General features: G+C 43.1%; 1 pseudogene across 1 annotated transcript; it reads left to right on the top strand.

Annotated features, from left to right (window-relative positions):
- The first annotated feature begins 173 nt into the window (after positions 1-173).
- LOC311120010 lies at positions 174-14,400 on the top strand (annotated as a pseudogene). The gene is made up of 9 exons: positions 174-848; positions 974-1,029; positions 1,160-1,778; positions 1,979-2,032; positions 2,588-2,666; positions 3,055-3,258; positions 8,344-8,442; positions 10,277-10,485; positions 13,741-14,400. The product of its transcript is annotated as an uncharacterized misc_RNA (transcript).
- Positions 14,401-18,765: the final 4,365 nt, after the last annotated feature.

Raw genomic sequence — 18,765 nt, 5'->3', positions numbered from 1 at the left:
TGGTTTTGTAAATCAGAGTGAGTAAAAGTCAAATGTTTGTTGATTGTTCCGATAACTATAATTTCCCCCATGCACTGCAGCAGGTGAATACACCAGTGTCCCCGTTTCCATAGTAGCGAGTCTGAATATCGCGAGATGTTGAGGTTATTGTTGTTGGCGTAACTTGGATTTGGAGTTGGTGGAGAAAGTCGTGTGTGCGATTTTTTACGTGAATAATATGTATGTTGTCCAGTATTTAAAGGATTACATAGTAGACGTTGTATATGAACGCCAGACAATGTTGAATGGGTTTTGTGACAGTCGTTTGGGACTTTGCAAATATACTCTGTTTTGCCAGTTAGCTCGCTAGCGTAACTTCCGCTTTTTGCTTTCGCTGGTCAGTACAAAAACAGACACGTGACAGCTTGCAAGTGTCACACTTTCTCAAGATGCTGCTTTCAAATGTGTATGTGATGCATTTAAGTTTGCAGTGTGCGTATGTTTTCATTTAGCTATCTAACGTTAGCTAGACTAGGGGTGTATTCACTAGGACCCAAACGGAACGAAACGGAGAGGGACCTACCTGAATGTGTCCATATATAAAATGTTGTTTTCGCTGTAAGAAGTTTTCCGTTTGGAGTAAAAGTTTTCCGTTGCAAAACGTTTTGGACTAATGATTACAACCCAGATATAGTAGCGCTGTTTTGTTCGCGCATGTTCACTGTGAACTTTAGTCTATTGTGTATAACAGTGCCAGGCAGCATCATGTCACTGCTTAGCCTTGTGGATGAAGCCATCAAGTTGTGCGAAGTAGAGGAGACCAAGATAAACGAGAACATCATTCAATACAGGGAGATACTGCGCTCTTTGTAAGTACAATAAAACCTCCACGTTCATTGCTATCTGTTACGCTAATGGTCTAAAGTTGTTCTGTATGAGTACGTAACTAGATAGGCCTATGTTTTAACTTGCTTGGCATCTGATCATTCACCAGGAGACCACAGCAGGAAGACTGCAAGGAAATAAAACTGACAGATGATGTTGAAATGGGTATGATGATGATCCACAATCTGTTATTTACTCTGAAAGCCCAGTGTACTAGTAGTAACTGGATATGGTCATATTTGTTTTAGTTTTTTGTATCTACATTGTCAGCATATTTGTATCTTTCTGTGTTTAGACCCAGATGTCCAACCGGAGGAGAGACAGGAGATGGAACTGCTGAATCGAATGCTGGAGAAGGCCCTCAGAGTTCGTGTTGGCACAGCACCCCAAAAAGACCCTCAGAACTGTACAGGACCAAAGAAAGAACCAGTGGACACTACACATTGCAAAGGAAGGGCTCTGACCCCAGGTGGCACCAAAGGGAATAGAAATGGCTTTAAAACTACCTCCAGACCCATCACGGTGGACAAAAAAGAGTCCAGGAAGTCTTCTGCGTCCCATCTCTATAGGGATGGAAGGGGGAGGATGGGTCATCTGGTAGGTCATTCAGGACAAGGCAGGGCTAGCATGATCAGAGGCTCTGTCCAGATCCAGAAACAATCTGTCGTGTCACCAAAGGGGTTTCATCCCCAGTCCTCTGGGAAAGCAGTGAAGCAGGCTGGTCCTCCAGGTCCTGTGTCTAATGATCAGGGTCAATCACCACAGGCCTCATCAGCACATCATCAGGTTGAGGTGTCCCACAGGTGCATGTCAGCTGCAGCCACTTCCTTCCAGCCCCCTAACGAGGACCCGGTGTCTGTTTCACACATGGAGGGGACGCCAAAAGCACATGTCGTTTCACCTCCACAGAATGGGTCTGTGACAGTGTCAAATTCCTTTGCCAAAAGCAACATAGCAAATGAAAATGGAACTTCAAAGTACCATACTGATATCGTTAAGAAGTTGGCTAGAAGCAACTCAACATTGGTGATATAATATGACTAGTCTGTTGTGACACTAAGTAGTTTGAGTGTGGTTTAATGACACTACATGTTTGATTGTGTTTTTGTGGCAGGGTTCCCTCCCAGTTGTTAACTAAATGGATCAGTCTAAGGACCAAACAAACCAGGTCAGCCAGTGAATCATATCTTCTGTGGATGAAATGTCTGACTCATATCATCCTCCATGTAACAGTTTCCATCCAGTGTTCTGTAATGCATGCATAATTTTCTCTAATGTATTATGTGCAAAAGGGTCAATTCCCTGTGCACAGCAGTGTGTCCAGGTGCATGTGCTATGGTTCTGGCAGGAACAGCTAACTAGGTATCCAAAACAAATGTCCACAAAGTGATTATTTTTTTTTTCTTCTACACGTCTTTTGCATACTCATTGATGTTGAGCTGTCTTTGGTTGGGAAACAAGAAGTAGGCTATACATGTAAACCACAGGAGGTTGGTGGCACCTTAATTGGGGAGGACGGGCTTGTGGTAATGGCTGGAGCAGAATCAGTGGAATGGTATCAAATAGATAAAACACATGGTTTGAAGCCATTCCATTTGCTCCGTTCTGGCCATTATTATGAGCCGTCCTCCCCTCAGCAGCCTCCGCTGATGTATACTTGTATACCACTGTATTGGTGGCTGGGACATTCATTTGACCCTTTCAGGGTTTTTTCTACCCTCAGGTTATGGGACAAGGTCCTGGCTCAACAATCCAAACCTGTGGCGGAGAGGAGTCACTTCATGGAGAGAGTGAAAGCCACTGTATCCTTCCTCAGATGAACTGAACATTTAACACCCACATATAGCTAAACCTGATTTAATGCACCCTCTTGCTTTACGTTAAATCTATGCATTAATGAGTAGTTACATAGTGTTTTAATAATATATCTTAGATGTGACATGGGACCTGCAGAGATATCAATCGTTCATTTCAACGAGTATAAACTCGTTACTAATTATCTCACTCCCACTCGTTCACACAGCCCATGTAAGAAAAATTAGCACGGCATCAAATTCAGTGTCTACCAGCGTTTCTCAAAATAACACACAGAAAATTCAATGTGTGTGCGCGTGCATATGAGTGTCTTCTAATATAATCTCCCAGAGTCTTGTCTGCTTGTTCTCCTTGACCCGTCCACTTATGGGTCAGTTCCCCAGAGAGTGGCCAACCAGTGGCAGCCCGGCCGACCCCGGGGCTCAGGTGGACAGACTGACACAGCTTTGCACGGACCTGAGTCATTGCTACCAAAGCGAGCGGCTGCTGCTGACTTGCCAGACCTTCAGAACCACTGGCACTGAGCCAGGTACCAGCCCAGCCAGAGGAGATGCAGAGGGGGGGTGGAAGAAGGGATGAGTAGCAGAAATTGTGGAGAACTAGTAAGAAATAGGAAATTACAGAAGTGGGGGGAGAGATGGATGGATAACTAGTAAGAAATAGGAAATTACAGAAGTGGGGGGAGAGATGGATGGAGAACTAGTAAGAAATAGGAAATTACAGAAGTGGGGGGAGAGATGGATGGAGAACTAGTAAGAAATAGGAAATTACAGAAGTAGGGGGGAAGGGAGAGATGGAGAACTGGTAGGAGATGACAGAAGTGTGGGCGATGAGAAAACAAGAGTCTGGAGAAGGGGTCCATTTATCCAAAAACTAAGGATTTAGTTAGCTTAGAAATTAGAACGTTCAGTGTTAATAATTTTTCAGCTCATCACCTCTTAGTCCTCTGGACTCATTAAGTGCTGAACTTATTAATTCTGCTGAAGGCTTTAGCGTTAGCAATCATTTGACAGATCTGTTTTTATGCTACAGATAACAATTAATTACAGTAACTTCTAATGAGTAATGTAAAGCAATTAGATACAGCAAAACCTTTACATTTTTTATAGCACCATTACAATACATTTGAGATTGATTTGCATTGCGCTTTATCACTGCATTTGTTTAATTTCATGTCCAAATACTGAAGAGAGAGTAATTATTTGTCAATGTGTAGTAATAATAATGCTTAGCCCATGTCTGTTATATACACACACAGTGAGGGAAAAAAGTTGGATCCCCTGCTGATTTTGAAAGTTTGCCCACTGACAAAGACATGATCAGTTTATAATTTTAATGGTAGGTTTATTTGAACAGTGAGAGACAGAATAACAAAACTAAAAATGCATGTCAAAAATGTTATAAATTGATTTGCATTTTAATGAGGGAAATAAGTATTTGACCCCCTCTCAATCAGAAAGATTTCTGGCTCCCAGGTGTCTTTTATACAGGTAACGAGCTGAGATTAGGAGCAGACACTTAAAGGGAGTGCTCCTAATCTCAGTTTGTTACCTGTATAAAAGACACCTGTCCACAGAAGCAATCAATCAATCAGATTCCAAACTCTCCACCATGGCCAAGACCAAAGAGCTCTCCAAGGATGTCGGGACAAGATTGTAGACCTACACAAGGCTGGAATGGTCTACAAGACCATCGCCAAGCAGCTTGGTGAGAAGGTGACAATAGTTGGTGCGATTATTCGCAAATGGAAGAAAGACAAAAGAACTGTCAATCTCCCTCGGCCTGGGGCTCCATGCAAGATCTCACCTTGTGGAGTTGCAATGATCATGAGAACGGTGAGGAATCAGCCCAGAACTACACGGGAGGATCTTGTCAATGATCTCAAGGCAGCTGGGACCATAGTCACCAAGAAAACAATTGGTAACACTATGCCGTGAAGGACTGAAATCCTGCAGCGCCCGCAAGGTCCCCCTGCTCAAGAAAGCACATATACAGGCCCGTCTGAAGTTTGCCAATGAACATCTGAATGATTCAGAGGAGAACTGGTTGAAAGTGTTGTGGTCAGATGAGACCAAAATGGAGCTCTTTGGCATCAACTCAACTCGCCGTGTTTGGAGGAGGAGGAATGCTGCCTATGACCCCAAGAACACCATCCCCACCGTCAAACATGGAGGTGGAAACATTATGCTTTGGGGGTATTTTTCTGCTAAGGGGACAGGACAACTTCACCGCATCAAAGGGACGATGGACGGGGCCATGTACCTCCTTCCCTCAGCCAGGGCATTGAAAATGGGTCGTGGATGGGTATTCCAGCATGACAATGACCCAAAACACACGGCCAAGGCAACAAAGGAGTGGCTCAAGAAGAAGCACATTAAGGTCCCTGAGTGGCCTAGCCAGTCTCCAGACCTTAATCCCATAGGTCAAAATCCCAAATCTGTGGAGGGAGCTGAAGGTTTGAGTTGCCAAACGTCAGTCTCGAAACCTTAATGACTTGGAGAAGATCTGCAAAAAGGAGTGGGAGAAAATCCCTCCTGAGATGTGTGCAAACCTGGTGGCCAACTACAAGAAACGTCTGACCTCTGTGATTGCCAACAAGGGTTTTGCCACCAAGTACTAAGTCATGTTTTGCAGAGGGGTCAAATACTTATTTCCCTCATTAAAATGCAAATACATTTCTAACATTTTTGGCATGCGTTTTTCTGGATATATTTGTTATTCTGTCTCTCACTGTTCAAATAAACCTACCATTAAAATTATAGACTGATCACGTCTTTGTCAGTGGGCAAACGTACAGAATCAGCAGGGGATCAAATACTTTTTTCCCTCACTGTATGTGTGTATATACAGTGGGGGAAAAAAGTATTTAGTCAGCCACCATTTGTGCAAGTTCTCCCACTTAAAAAGATGAGAGAGGCCTGTAATTTTCATCATAGGTACACGTCAACTATGACAGACAAAATGAGGGAAAAAAAATCCAGAAAATCACATTGTAGGATTTTTTATGAATTTATTTGCAAATTATGGTGGAAAATAAGTATTTGGTCAATATCAAAAGTTTCTCAATACTTTGTTATATACCCTTTGTTGGCAATGACACAGGTCAAACGTTTTCTGTAAGTCTTCACAAGGTTTTCACACACTGTTGCTGGTATTTTGGCCCATTCCTCCATGCAGATCTTTTCTAGAGCAGTGATGTTTTGGGGCTGTCGCTGGGCAACACAGACTTTCAACTCCCTCCAAAGATTTTCTATGGGGTTGAGATCTGGAGACTGGCTAGGCCACTCCAGGACCTTGAAATGCTTCTTACGAAGCCACTCCTTCGTTGCCCGGGCGGTGTGTTTGGGATCATTGTCATGCCGAAAGACCCAGCCACGTTTCATCTTCAATGCCCTTGCTGATGGAAGGAGGTTTTCACTCAAAATCTCACGATACATGGCCCCATTCATTCTTTCCTTTACACGGATCAGTCGTCCTGGTCCCTTTGCAGAAAAACAGCCCCAAAGCATGATGTTTCCACCCCCATGCTTCACAGTAGGTATGGTGTTCTTTGGATGCAACTCAGCATTCTTTGTCCTCCAAACACGACGAGTTGAGTTTTTACCAAAAAGTTATATTTTGGTTTCATCTGACCATATGACATTCTCCCAATCCTCTTCTGGATCATCCAAATGCACTCTAGCAAACTTCAGACGGGCCTGGACATGTACTGGCTTAAGCAGGGGGACACGTCTGGCACTGCAGGATTTGAGTCCCTGGCGGCGTAGTGTGTTACTGATGGTAGGCTTTGTTACTTTGGTCCCAGCTCTCTGCAGGTCATTCACTAGGTCCCCCCGTGTGGTTCTGGGATTTTTGCTCACCATTCTTGTGATCATTTTGACCCCACGGGGTGAGATCTTGCGTGGAGCCCCAGATCGAGGGAGATTATCAGTGGTCTTGTATGTCTTCCATTTCCTAATAATTGCTCCCACAGTTGATTTTTTGTTTCTGGTGGCCTTTGACAGCTCTTTGGTCTTGGCCATAGTGGAGTTTGGAGTGTGACTGTTTGAGGTTGTGGACAGGTGTCTTTTATACTGATAACAAGTTCAAACAGGTGCCATTAATACAGGTAACGAGTGGAGGACAGAGGAGCCTCTTAAAGAAGAAGTTACAGGTCTGTGAGAGGCAGAAATCTTGCTTGTTTGTAGGTGACCAAATACTTATTTTCCACCATAATTTGCAAATAAATTCATTAAAAATCCTACAATGTGATTTTCTGGAGAAAAAAAATCTAAATTTGTCTGTCATAGTTGACGTGTACCTATGATGAAAATTACAGGCCTCTCTCATCTTTTTAAGTGGGAGAACTTGCACAATTGGTGGCTGACTAAATACTTTTTTCCCCCACTGTATATGTGTATGTATATACTACCAGTCAAAAGTTTGGACACACCTACTCATTCAAGGGTTTTTCTTTATTTTTACTATTTTCTACGTTGTAGAAAACACATGGAATCATGTAGTAACCAAAAAAGTGTTTTTTGATTTGTTTAACACTTCTTTGGTTACTACATGATTCCATATGTGTTATTTCATAGTTTTGATGTCTTCACTATTATTCTACAATGTAGAAAATAGTAAAAATAAAGAAAAACCCTTGAATGAGTAAGTGTGTCCAAACTTTTGACTGGTACTGTACATACATACATACAGTGCCTTCGGAAAGTATTCAGACCCCTTGACTTTTTCCACATTTTGTTAAGTTACAGCCTTATTCTACAATGGATTAAATTGTTTTTCAATCTACACACAATACCCCATAATGACAAAGCAAAAACGGGTTTTTAGCAAGTCCTTTAGGGGACTTTTGGCAAACTCCGAGCGGGCTGTCGTGCCTTTTACTGAGGAGTGTCTTCCGTCTGGCCACTCTACCATAAAGGCCTGAATGGTGGAGTGCTGCAGAGATGGTTGTCCTTCTGGAAGGTTCTCCCGTCTCCACAGAAGAACTCTGTAGCCCTGTCAGGGTGACCATCAGGTTCTTAGTCACCTCCCTGACCAAGGCCCTTCTCCCCCGATTGCTCAGTTTGGCCAGGCGGCCAGCTCTAGGAAGAGTCTTGGTGGTTCCAAACTTCTTCCATTTAAGAATGATGGAGGCCACTGTGTCCTTGGAGACCTTCAATGCTGCAGTAATGTTTTGGTACCCTTCCCCAGATCTGTGCCTCGACACAATCCTGTCTCGGAGCTCTATGGACAATTCCTTCGACCTCATGGCTTGGTTTTTGCTCTGACATGCACTGTGAACTGTGTAACCTTATATAGACAGATGTGTGCCTTTCCAAACCATGTCCAATCAATTGAATTTACCACAGGTGGACTCCAAGTTGTAGAAACATCTCAAGGATGATCAATGGAGACAGGATGCACCTGAGCTCAATTTCGAGTCTGATAGCAAAGGGTCTGACTACTTATGTAAATAAGGTATTTCTGTTTTTAATTTTTAATACATTTGCTAATATTTCTAAAAAAACAGTTTTTGCTTCGTCATTATGGAGTATTGTGTGTAGATCAATGAGGAAAAAAATATTTTAATCTATTTTAGAATAAGGCTGTAACATAACATAAAAAGGGGTCTGAATACTTTCAAAATTCACTGTTTATTTATTGTTTCTTTGTTATTATGTGAAGCAACATGCCAGAATAGGGAATATGAATCCTTGCTGATGCTGGAAGGCCTGGAGAAGATGGTGGCAGACCTCCTGAAACGTGCTGGACAGCTGAGAAAAGGTACTACATCTTGCTTCACTCTATACACTCACTCACACACATCTCCACTCGAAGTGAGAGCTCTCCCTCTCAATGTTTTTCACTGGCACAGTGTAGAGTATAATCAAATGTCAAGAGAATTAGTTCGGATTTGAAAAATCAGTCTTGGAAAGTAGGTATATTACCCTCCAATTCCCCATTTACTGACTTTTCCAGGGACTTAACTTGTGGTGAAATTGTGACCTTTTGCAATTTATTCACCCAGCAGAATTTAAATTAGCCTATATAGCATCTCACAGTATAATGCAACATATTCTCCACGGCCTTGAACAAATACAATTATAAGCTGAGCTCTTTTTTCCCCCCTCACCAATCTCACTGTGACAGTGTGGAGCTGATGGTGGGAACTTTTCATTAGAATTGACCGTTTTTAGTGCTCCCAAAGCCTCCGAGATGTCTGGCTAGGGGCTAGATTGTGACAGAATGTTCCAGAATACACACACTCTGTCCAGAGTCAAAGCCAGAGTCCCCACTTAAAATTGAGAGTCTCGACTGGCTGCCTTGCTGGCCCTGGCTTTCTCTCTCTCTCCCTCTTTCTCTCTCATTCACTCACACACAGAAATATCTCATTTACATGTACATAAGTATTCACACCCCTGAGTCAATACTTTGTAGAAGCACCTTTTGCACCGATTACAGATGTGTGTCTTTCTGGGTAAGTCTCTTAAGAGCTTTCCACACCTGGATTGCGCAACATTTTCCCATTATTATTTTCAAAATTCTTCAAGCTCTGTAAAATTTAAGTCAGATTTAAGTCAAAACTGTGACTCGGCCACTCAACAACATTCACTGTCTTGGTAAGCAACTCCAGTGTAGATTTGGCCTTGTGTTTTATGTTATTGTCCTGCTAAAAGGTGAATTCATCTCCCAGTGTCTGGTGGAAAGCAAGACTGAACCAGGTTTTCCTCTAGGATTTTGCCTGTGCTTAGCACCATTCCGTTTGTTTTTTATCATGAAAAACTCCCCAGTCCTTAACAATTACAAACACAACCATAACATGATGCAGCCACCACAATGCTTGAAAATATGACAGTGATACTCAGTAATATGTTTGGGGCAAATCCAATACTTTGTATTCAGGACAAAAAGTGAATTGCTTTGCCACATATTTTGCAGTATTACTTTAGTGCCTTGTTGCAAACAGAATGCATGTTTTGGAATATTCTTATTCTGCACAGGCTTTTGTCTTTTCACTCAGTATAACAGTAATATTTCTTATCTTCTTATCTCTAATTTACATTCTGGTAGTCTGATGATTATGCAGCATTTTATTTTGGGACATTTCAAATGAATTCAGTGCAAATGTCCAACAATAGAACGGTACAGTGACGCTTTTGTTGCAGCATTGTCATGAGTCAACTCACAACAGGACGATGAGCAGATTAATTCTCACGTCACGATCCCCCAATGGAGAAATGTGCTCCCTGAGAGTCAATCTCCACGCGGACGCACACTAACGAGCTAATTGAACCCCTCACTGTCTTGACTTATGGAAAATAAAAATAGAAACCGTCAGAGTAACACCGTAACACACCGGAGACAGATCTGTTCTTGTTTCCTTGGGCTCCTTTTTGAGGTGTGTCTGACTGATGGTGAGGCTCCTTCTCAGGTCCCCCTGTGTGAGTGTGACAGTGAGGTTTTAAAGCCGTCAGTCAGTCCATCCCTGACGACGCTCGATGCTTGGCCCTGCTATTTAAACTGAGGCAGCAGCAAGCACATAGGAGGCGCAAACGTTTTCGGCTTCGGTTGCTCGCGCTCCTCGCACTCTAAAAATAAACAAAATTTTTCCAACCAGAGCGGGAGGCATGGGATCGATGGAGGAGGCCGAAGAGGGAAGGAACGGGAGCGTTCTGCCCCGTCAGGAGAAGGGGCAATTGGGGTGACCAGAGTGGGGTGACCCCCTTGCCCCCCACCCTGACCTACACCAGCCAGGCAGAGCTCCAGGAGGTGGAGAGGCTGAGGCTGAGAGTGGAGCTGCTACAGCAGGAGGTGCACCTGCATCAGGTAAGAGGCACAACTATCATTCATATATATATATATTGTGATGGCCACTCCAATACCTTGACTTTGTTGTCCTTAAGCCATTTTGCCACAACTTTGGAAGTATGCTTGGGGTCATTGTCCATTTGGAAGACCCATTTGCGACCAAGCTTTAACTTCCTGACTGATGTCTTGAGATGTTTTATGCAGCATTTTATTTTGGGACATTTCAAATGAATTCAGTGCAAATGTCCAACAATAGACGTGGTCCTCTGTAGCTCAGCTGGTAGAGCACGGCGCTTGTAACGCCAAGGTAGTGGGTTCGATCCCCGGGACCACCCACACACAAAAATGTATGCACGCATGACTGTAAGTCGCTTTGGATAAAAGCGTCTGCTAAATGGCATATTATTATTATTATTATTATGTTGCTTCAATATATCCACATCATTTTCCTTCCTCATGATGCCATCTATTTTGTGAAGTGCACCAGTCCCTCCTGCAGCAAAGCACCCCCACAGCATGATGCTGCCACCCCCGTGCTTCACGGTTGGGATGGTGTTCTTCGGCTTGCAAGTCCCCCTTTTTCCTCCAAACATAACGATGGTCATTATGGCCAAGTTCTATTTTTGTTTCATCAGACCAGAGGACATTTCTCCAAAAAAGTATGTTCTTTGTCCCTATGTGCAGTTGCAAACTGTAGTCTGCCTTTTTAATGGTGGTTTTGGAGCAGTGGCTTCTTCCTTGCTGAGCGGCCTTTCAGGTTATGTCGATATAGGACTCGTTTTACTATGGATATAGATACTTTTGTACCTGTTTCCTCCAGCATCTCAAGGTTCATTTGCTGTTGTTCTTGAATTGATTTGCACTTTTCGCACCAAAGTACGTTCATCTCTAGGAGACAGAACGCGTCTCCTTCCTGAGCGGTATGACGGCTGCGTAGTCCCATGGTGTTTATACTTGCGTATTATTGTTTGTACAGATGAACATGGTACCTTCAGGCATTTGAAAATTGCTCCCAAGGATGAACCAGACTTGTGGAGGTCTACAATTGTTTTTCTGAGGTCTTGGCTAATTTCTTTTGATTTTCCCATGATGTCAAGTAAAGAGGCACTGAGTTTGAAGGTAGTCCTTGAAATACATCCACAGGTACACCTCCAATTGACTCAAATGATGTCAATTAGCCTATCAGAAGGCACAGTCAATTTAGTATGTGTAAACTTCTGACCCACTGGAATTGTGATACAGTGAATTAAAAGTTAAATAATCTGTCTGTAAACAATTGTTGGAAAAATTACTTTTGTCATGCACAAAGTAGATGTCCTAACCGACTTGCCAAAACTATAGTTTGTTAACAAGGAATTTGTGGAGTGGTTGATAAACAAGATTTAATGACTCCAACCTAAGTGTATGTAAACTTACGACTTCAACTGTATATATATATACCGTTCAAAAGTTTGGGGTCACTTAGAAATGTCCTTGTTTTCGAAAGAAAAGCTTTTTTTTTTGTCCATTTAAAATAACATCAAATTGATCAGAAATACAGTGTAGACATTGTTAATGTTGTAAATGGCTATTGTAGCTGGAAACGGCTGATAAAAAAATAAATAAGGAATATCTACATAGGCGTACAGAGGCCCATTATCAGCAACCATCAGTCCTGTGTTCCAATGGCACGTTGTGTTTGCTAATCCAAGTTTATCATTTTAAAAGGCTAATTGATCATTAGAAAACCCTTTTGCAATTATATTAGCACAGCTGAAAACTGTTGTGCTGATTAAAGAAGCAATAAAACTGGCCTTCTTGAGACTAGTTGAGTATCTGGAGCATCAGCAATTGTGGGTTCGATTACAGGCTCAAAATGGCCAGAAACAAATAACTTTCTTCTGAAACTCATCAGTCTATTCTTGTTCTGAGAAATTAAGGCTATTCCATGCGAGAAATTACCAAGAAACTGAAGATCTCGTACAACGCTGTGTACTACTCCCTTCACAGAACAGCGCAAACTGGCTCTAACCAGAATAGAAAGAGGAGTGGGAGGCCCCGGTGCACAACTGAGCAAGAGGACAAATACATTAGTGGCTAGTTTGAGAAACAGATTCCTCACAGGTCCTCAACTGGCAGCTTCATTAAATAGTACCCGCAAAACACCAGTCTCAACGTCAACAGTGAAGAGGCGACTCCGGGATGCTGACCTTCTAGGCAGATTTGCAAAGAAAAATGCATATCTCAGACTGGCCAATAAAAATAAAAGATTAAGATGGGCAAAAGAACACAGACACTGGACAGAGGAAGATTGGGGGAAAAAAAGTGTTATGGACAGACAAATCGAAGTTTGAGGTGTTCGGATCACAAAGAATAACATTTGTGAGACGCAGACCAAATGAAAAGATGATGGAGGAGTGCTTGATACCATCTGTCAAGCATGGTGGAGGCAATGTGATGGTCTGGGGGTGCTTTGGTGGTGGTAAAGTGGGAGATTTGTACAGGGTAAAATGGATCTTGAAGAAGGAAGGCTATCACTCCATTTTGCAACGCCATGCCATACCCTGTGGACGGCGCTTGATTGGAGCCAATTTCCTCCTACAACAGGACAATGACCCAAAGCACAGCTCCAAACTATGCAATAACTATTTAGGGAAGAAGCAGTCAGCTGGTATTCTGTCTATAATGGAGTGGCCAGCACAGTTACTGGATCTCAACCCTATTGAGCTGTTGTGGGAGCAGCTTGACCGTATGGTACGTAAGAAGTGCCCATCAAGCCAATCCAACTTGTGGGAGGTGCTTCAGGAAGCATCGGGTGAAATCTCTTCAGATTACCTCAACAAATTGACAACTAGAATGCCAAAGGTCTGCAAGGCTGTAATTGCTGCAAATGGAGGATTCTTTGACGAAAGCAAAGTTTGAAGGACACAATTATTATTTATATTAAAAATCATTATTTCTAACCTTGTCAATAACTACATTTCCTATGCATTTTGCTATATTTCCTATTCAAACTCATTTCATGTATGTTTTCATGGAAAACATGGACATTTCTAAGTGACCCCAAACTTTTGAACGGTAGTGTATATACACACACACACACACAGACACACACACTTGTAACAGGTAGCTAATAACACACCTTTTACACATTTCTACCAAGAGTCATGCCGTTACACACCTGTGCCCTGTAAAAGTTGATTTCTCCACAAAGGTCAATATCGAGACTACTGTGTGTTTTTGCGCCTGTGTGCATTTGTCACTTTTTTGGTGTGTGTTTTGTTTCTCTGACAGGCTCTCTCTGACACCATGGTTATGCTCTCCGCTCCTGGACTTCCCAACCCCGCCGCGCTCCGTGACATTTACTCCCTGCTTGGAGAAGGAGGGGTGATGTTCCCTACTCTGGTCCTGGACACGGAACCTGACTAAAGGAACAGGTCAAAGGAACCGAACTGGCCAAATCATCTGGGTCATGTTTATTAGGGCACACGATGCAACGGAAAACAAAAATGAACGTTTCTAATTGGACAAGTCCAGGTAGCCCCTCCCTGTTTCATTCTGTGTTCTTCCGTTTTGTGCCTAATGAACACGACTAAGAAAGACTATTGAAGAATAGACCAAGGAATGGAATGTCTTAGGAGGGGACACTGAGAACAGAGGAAGAAGATTGGAGAATCTTCTGAAAAGAGGGATTTTTGTGTGTTGGAAGTGTTGATCTGTGTATTTATTGGAGTGATTGTGTATTGAGAATGCTGTCTGGTTTATGTGAGCATTTTGGTTTTACAATCATTGTTCCTTTTTGTATATTGTAAGACTCTTTTATAATTAGATTAAATTATTCAAATGTATGGATATTGAAAGAGTTACTTTTCTCCATTCGGTAGTCTACATCTACAAATGTGTAATAATATTTGTTTAATCATTTAAATAAAAACTAAGTTGGGGTCAATGGCATATGCTGTAATTTTATATTTAGCAGCAGATGGCGCTATACATTTACATTTACATTTTAGTCATTTAGCAGACACTCTAATCCAGAGTGATTTACAGTTAGTGAGTGCATATATTTTCATACCATGACGCGCCTTTCAAATCAAGAACAGCCTACATGCTGTACATTAGTATTTACATTTAGTACTTGTTATACAGACTACATTCCCTCTTATCTATTTAATGCATGTTAAGTTAGAATTTTAAATATCAAGTACACAAAAAAATTATTAGAAATAAATCTTGTGGGGGCCTCCCGAGTGGCGCAGCGGTCTAAGGCACTGCATCGCAGTGCTAGGGGCGTCACTACAGACCCGGGTTCGATCCCAGGCTGTATCACAACCGGCCGTGATCGGGAGTCCCATAGGGCAGCGCAAAAATGGCCCAGCGTCATCCGGGTTAGGGGAGGGTTTGGCCGGGGGGGCTTTACTTGGCTCATTGCTCTCTAGCGACTCGCTGTGGCGGGCCAGGCGCCTGCAGACTGACCTCGGTCGTCAGGTGAACAGTGTTTCCTCCGACACATTGAAGAGGTAGATCAACTGCATGAGCCTCACCTGCCCGGCCAACACTCCTCCGGTCGACAGGTGGTGTAGGTACGCACCAGTGGAGGCTGCTGAGGGTTGACGGCTCATTATAATGACTGGAACGGAGCAAATGAAATGGCATCAAACACATGTTTTCCATCTATTTGATACCATTCCACCTATTCCTCTCCAGCCATTACCACAAGCCCGTTCTCCCCAATTAAGGTGCCTCCAACCTCCTGTGGCACGCACCAAATCAAATTTGTCACATGCGCCAAATACAACCGATGTAGACCTTACCTTCAAATGCTTACTTACAAGCCCTTAACCAACAATGCAGTTAAATAAATACAGTTAAGAAAATATTTACTAAATAAACTAAAGTAAAAAGTAACACAATAAAATAACAATAACGAGGCTATATACAGAGGGCACCTGTACCAAGTCAATGTGCGGGGGTACAGGTTAGTCGAGGTAATTTGTACATGTAGGTAGGGGTAAAGTGACTATATATAGATAATAGGCAGTGGGGTAGCAGCAGTGTAAAAACAAATGGGGGGGGGGTGACTGGAGTCTTTGACCATTTTTTGGGCGTTCCTCTGACACCGCCTAGTATATAGGTCCTGGATGGCAGGAAGCTTGGCCCCAGTGATGTACTGGGCCGTATGCACTACCCTCTGTAGCGCCTTACGGTCGGATGCCGAGCAGTTGCCATACCAGGCGGTGATGCAACCGGTCAGGATGCTCTCGATGGTGCAGCTGTATAACTTTTTGAGGATCTGGGGACCCATGGCAAATCTTTTCAGTCTCCTGAGGGGGAAAAGGTGTTGTTGTGCCCTCTTCACGACTGTCTTGGTGTGTTTGGACCATGATAGTTTGTTGGTGATGTGGACACCAAGGAACTTGAAGCCCTGTCGATGTGAATGGGGGTGTGTTCGTCCCTCCTTTTCCTGTAGTCCACGATCAGCTCCTTTGTCTTGCTCACATTGAGGGAGAGGTTGTTGTCCTGGCACCACACTGCAAGGTCTCTGACCTCCCTATAGGCTGTCTCATCGTTGTCTGTGATCAGACTACCCCTGTTGTGTTATCATAAAACTTAATGATGGTGTTGGAGTCGTGTTGGACATACAGTCGTGGGTGAACAGGGAGTACAGGAGAGGACTAAGCACGCACCCCTGAGGGGCCCCAGTGTTGAGGATCAGCGTGGCAGATGTGTTGTTGACTACCCTTACCACCTGGATCCAGTTGCAGAGGGAGGTATTTAGTCCCAGGGTCCTTAGCTTAATGATGAGCTTTGTGGGCACTATTGTTTTTAACGCTGAGCTGTAGTCAATGAACAGCATTCACACATAGGTGTTCCTTTTGTCCAGGTGGGAAAGGGCAGTGTGGAATGCGATTGAGATTGCGTCATCTGTGGATCTGTTGGGGCGGTATGCGAATTAGAGTGGGTCTAGGGTTTCCGGGACGATGGTGTTGATGTGACCAGCCTTTCAAAGCACTTCATGGCTACCGACATGTGTGCTACGGGGTGGTAGTCATTTAGGTAGGTTACCTTCGCTTTCTTGGGCACAGGGACTATGGTGGTCTGCTTGAAACATGTACAGTTGAAGTCGGAAGTTTACATACACTTAGGTTGGAGTCAAATATTTCCCCAAAAATATTTCCACTGCATTTCAGCCCTGCCACAAAAGGACCAGCTGACATCATGTCAGTGATTCTCTCGTTAACACAGGTGAGAGTGTTGACGAGGACAAGGCTGGAGATCACTCTGTCATGCTGATTGAGTTAGAATAACAGACTGGAAGCTTTAAAAGGAGGGTGATGCTTGAAATCATTGTTCTTCCTCTGTTAACCATGGTTACCTGCAAGGAAACACGTGCCGTCATCATTGCTTTGCACAAAAAGGGCTTCACAGGAAAGGATATTGCTGCTAGTAAGATTGCACCTAAATCAACAATTTATCGGATCATCAAGAACTTCAAGAAGCGAGGTTCAATTGTTGTGAAGAAGGCTTCAGGGCACCCAAGAAAGTCCAGCAAGCGCCAGGACCGTCTCCTAAGAGCTTGCTCAGGAATGGCAGCAGGCAGGTGTGAGTGCATCTGCACGCACAGTGAGGCAAAGACTTTTGGAGGATGTCCTGGTGTCAAGAAGGGCAGCGAGGAAGCCACTTCTCTCCAGGAAAAACATCAGGGACAGACTGATATTCTGCAAAAGGTACAGGGATTGGACTGCTGAGGACTGGGGTAAAGTCATTTTCTCTGATGAATCCCCTTTCCGGTTGTTTGGGGCATCTGGAAAAAAGCTTGTCCGGAGAAAACAAGGTGAGCGCTACCATCAGTCCTGTGTCATGCCAACAGTAAAGCATCCTGAGACCATGTGTGGGGTTGCTACTCAGCCAAGGGAGTGGGCTCACTCACAATTTTGCCTAAGAACACAGCCATGAATAAAGAATGGTACCAACACATCCTCCGAGAGCAACTTCTCACAACCATCCAAGAACAGTTTGGTGACGAACAATGCCTTTTCCAGCATGATGGAGCACCTTGCCATAAGGCAAAAGTGATAACTAAGTGGCTTGGGGAACAAAACATTGAAATGTTTGGTCCATGGCCAGGAAACTCCCCAGACCTTAATCCCATTGAGAACTTGTGGTCAATCCTCAAGAGGCGGGTGGACAAACAAACCCCACAAATTCTGACAAACTCCAAGTATTGATTATGCAAGAATGGGCTGCCATCAGTCAGGATGTGGCCCAGAAGTTAATTGACAGCATGCCAGGGCGGATTGCAGAGGTCATGAAAAAGAAGGGTCAACACTGCAAATATTGACTCTTTGCATAAACTTATTGTAATTGTCAATTGTCAATAAAAGCCTTTGACACTTATGGAATGCTTGTAATTATACTTCAGTATACCATAGTAACATCTGACAAAAATATCTAAAAACACTGAAGCAGCAAACTTTGTGAAGACCAACACTTGTCATTCTCAAAACTTTTGACCATGACTGTACGTACGGTCACTGTGGGGACATCGTCCTCGATGCACTTATTGATGAAGCTGGTGACTGAGTTGATATACTCCTCAATGCCATTGGGTGAATCCCTAGCAAAACAGTCCTGTAGCGTAGCATCCGCGTCATCTGACCACTTCCGTATTGAGCGAGTCACTGGTAATTCCTGCTTTAGTTTTTGCTTGTAAGCAGGAATCAGGAGGATAGAATTATGGTCAGATTTTCCAAATGGAGGGCGAGGGAGAGCTTTGTATGCATCTCTGTGTGTGGAGTAAATGTGGTCTAGAGTTATTTTTCCTCTGGTTGCACATGTGACTTGCTGGTAGATTTCTTTTATTTTTATTTATTTCACCTTTATTTAACCGGGTAAGCCAGTTGAGAACAAGTTCTCATTTACAACTGCGACCTGGCCAAGATAAAGCAAAGCAGTGCGATAAAAACAACAACACAGAGTTACATATGGGGTAAAACAAAACATAAAGTCAAAAATACAACATAAAATATATATACAGTGTGTGCAAATGTAGCAAGTTATGTAAGGCAATAAATAGGCTATAGTGCAAAATAGTTAGAATTTCGTATTAACACTGGAATGATTGATGTGCAAAAGATGATGTGCAAATAGAGATACTGGGGTGCAAATTAGCAAAATAAATAACAATATGGGGATGAGGTAGTTGGGTGGGCTAATTTCAGAATGGCTGTGTACAGGTGCAGTGATCGGTAAGCTGCTCTGACAACTGACGCTTAAAGTTAGTGAGGGAGATAAGTCTCCAGCTTCAGAGATTTTTGC

Source organism: Coregonus lavaretus, assembly GCF_964263955.1.
Source record: "Coregonus lavaretus genome assembly, contig: HAP1_SCAFFOLD_918, whole genome shotgun sequence".
Lineage (NCBI taxonomy): Eukaryota > Metazoa > Chordata > Actinopteri > Salmoniformes > Salmonidae > Coregonus > Coregonus lavaretus.
The sequence above is the reverse complement of the archived record's forward strand: the minus strand, read 5'-3'. Positions and strand labels throughout refer to the sequence as shown.